Source organism: Triticum dicoccoides, chromosome 1A, assembly GCF_002162155.2.
Source record: "Triticum dicoccoides isolate Atlit2015 ecotype Zavitan chromosome 1A, WEW_v2.0, whole genome shotgun sequence".
NCBI classification, from domain to species: Eukaryota; Viridiplantae; Streptophyta; class Magnoliopsida; order Poales; family Poaceae; genus Triticum; species Triticum dicoccoides.
The window spans coordinates 322,972,823-322,976,245 of NC_041380.1; positions in this window are offsets into that span (position 1 = coordinate 322,972,823).

Below are 3,423 nucleotides of genomic sequence, written 5' to 3' on the forward strand. Positions count from 1 at the left end.
TCGTGTCCGCGGTTATGGACTTCTTGGATGCTTACGTGGTACATAGACAACTTGAAGTGGATACTCTAAAATTCTCAAGACAAGTGTGAGTGCTATGGATGGCTTTCTCGTAAGAAGACGAGGGTGAACCCATAGTAGTGTATTGATGTCGTGATTAGTGGACTCGTGTGTGCTGCCTCACCTCAAAGAAGTTTCTCGTTGTCGTAGAACAGGATAGCCACTGAGTCAAAGCTGGCTTGCTGCAACTAAACCCTACATTACCTTCTTGATACAAATGCATGTATGATAGGATCTGATGTAAGTCTTGTTGAGTACCTTTGTACTCACGTTTGCTTTATTTATGTTTTGCAGGTGAGACATCTGTCTCACTAGTAGTACCGCTTGGACTTCGACGAGTAGCTTGTTACCTCAGCTACGATCTTGTACCCTTGGGAGGGACTTGTAGATAGTCAGGCTTCTTAGCCTTTTTCTTTTGTAGTTGTATGTACTCAGACATGTAATGCTTCCGTTGCTTGTATGCTCTGAATGATGGGTCATGTGACCCCTGTTTGTATTTAATGCTATGTGGCTCTCTTGGGCCTTTATCTATATGAGTTTGCGTTATGTTGTTATGCCATGTTGTACAGCACATACTTGCATGTTATGCATACGTGTAACATGTATTGCTATGTGTGGGATCCGACAACCTAGTTGTCTATCCTTGGTAGCCTCTCTTATGGGGAAATGTAGTTTAGTGCTTTCACCGAGCCATGGTAGTCCGCTACAGCCCAGTTTACCCGGAGTCCTGCTAGCCCAGCACTACTGCTCCGGAACACTTAGACTGGCCGGCATGTGATTCACTTCGTTCCTGTGTCTATTCCTTCGGGGAAATATCACACGGTGACATCCGGAGTCCTGCCTAGCCTGCTACAGCCCGGTTCACCGGAGTCCTGTTAGCCCAGTGCTACAGCCCGGATTCGCACGCTGCTGACCGACATGCTCGATGTTGATTCATGTATGCCTGTCCCCGTAAGTTAGTGCCACTTTGGGTTCACGATTAGTCATGTCGGCCCGGGATCTCCGTCATATGGATGCTAGCGACACTATCATATACGTGAGCCAAAAGGCGCAAACGGTCCCGGGCCATGGTAAGGCGACACCCGTGGGAATACCGTGCGTGAGGCCGCAAAGTGATATGAGGTGTTACATGCTAGATCGGCGTGACTTAGAATCGGGGTCCCGACAATACCTTTATAGTCACCCACTTACGTTGTGACGTTTGGTACACCCAAAGCACTCCTACGGCATCTGGGAGTTACATGATCTCATGGTCTAAGGAAATGATACTTGACATTGGAAAAGCTCTAGCAAACGAACTACACGATCTTGTGCTATGCTTAGGATTGGGTCTTGTCCATCACATCATTCTCCTAATGATGTGATCCCGTTATCAATGACATCCAATGTCCATAGTCAGGAAACCATGACTATCTGTTGATCAACGAGCTAGTCAACTAGAGGCTCACTAGGGACATGTTATGGTCTATGTATTCACACATGTATTATGATTTCTGGATAACACAATTATAGCATGAATAATAGACAATTATCATGAACAAGGAAATATAATAACAACCATTTTATTATTGCCTCTAGGGCATATTTCCAACAGTGGCGCGCCCCCTCCCATGAGGAGTCCGAATTGGACTAGGGGAAGGGGGCGCAGCCCCTCTTTCCCTCTCCCTCTCCCTCTCCTTCTCTTTCCTCCCCCCTTCCCTCTTCCTAGTTGGACTAGGAAAGGATGAATCCTCTTCCTAGTAGGAAGAGGATTCCTCCTCTCCTTGGGGCGCACCAAGGCTGGCCGGCCTCCCCCCTTGCTCCTTTATATACGGGGGCGGGGGGCACCCAAAGACACACAAGTTGATTGTTCCAAGCCGCGTACGGTGCCCCCTCCATCATAATCCACCTCGATCATATTGTAGCGGTACTTAGGCGAAGCCCTGCGTCGGTAGCATCATCATCACCGTCATCACGCTGTCGTGCTGACGAAACTCCTCTGTGAAGCTTTGCTGGTTCGGAGCTCGCGGGACGTCATCGAGTTGAACGTGTGCAGAACTCGGAGGTGCCGTGCGTTCGGTACTTGGATCGGTCGAATCGTGAAGATGTATGACTACATCAACCACGTTGTGCTAACGCTTCCGCATTCGGTCTACGAGGATACGTGGACACACTCTCCCCTCTCGTTGCTATGCATCACCATGATCCTGTGTGTGCGTAGGAATTTTTTTGAAATTACTATGTTCCCCAACATTAAATTCATTTGTCGCCATCGAGCCCCTCTGGTTCTTCCTTTCCTACTACATTTCCTTCAGTAGCTATTTCGGTGTGCTTCGTGATGGATTATCTTGATGATTGTGTGCTCAATACAATAGCCATATTATTTGGCTATTTTTCTTCACTCTGCATAGCACTATCTGCCTGACTTATCTTTTCGTGTTTATCATTCCACTCATTAAGTCCATCTTTGTCTGTACATCATTTCACTCTCGCTACTTGTTATTTTCTATCACTCGCATTTCCATTGTTAACAATACCAGGCTGTTACATTTGCTTGCCTACTGTATTGTCATTATGATCGTAAAAACAGATACTACCCTCTTACGATTATAGCATCTTCCTTCGAAAGATTTGCTTAGTTTTATTTCGATGTATCTATTTTATCGAAGCTCTGTCATTGCTTTGTCCAAGGATCCATTCATTCTTATCCGCTGCGATGGATTGATTCCGTTCAGAGTTTCACAAGAAATTTTGAATCGCCCATTCACCTCCCGATCGATATACTCTTGGTCCTAACAGTTGTGACCTGGGATCCGGCATTGGTGGGGCAGTCCTAGAGCTGGACGTTCACGTTGCCCTGCACACTGAAGCTGGTTTCTGCACCAGCCTCTCGGGAGTACTTTTGGACTGAATTTGGGTTATGTAACTATAAGTCTAAGTTTTTTTATGTTTTCTTATGTGCATTGGTGGGGCAGTCCTAGAGCTGGACGTTCACGTTGCCCTGCACACTGAAGCTGGTTTCTGCACCAGCCTCTTGGGTGTGTGCCGAACCTTCGTCACCATCCTGTGACCAGCCACATGCCTTGCTTGCACCACCCCAGGCGCCACTGCGCACCCATGGCAGCCCTCGCCGTTCATCGACCTTACCAAGGATGACGAGGAGGAGTAGGGTAACGGTGGACAGCCTGAATGACAGCGGCGGCGGCTACAACCGATCTAAGTTTTTTTATTATTTTCTTTTTAGTTTTACTTAATGTTTAATGGACTGCCGGGAGTACTTTTGGACTGAATTTGGGTTATGTAACTATAAGTCTAAGTTTTTTTTATGTTTTCTTATGTTCAAATTTAAGTTAAAAGTTAAAAAACCGGACATGGTTTGAAATGCGT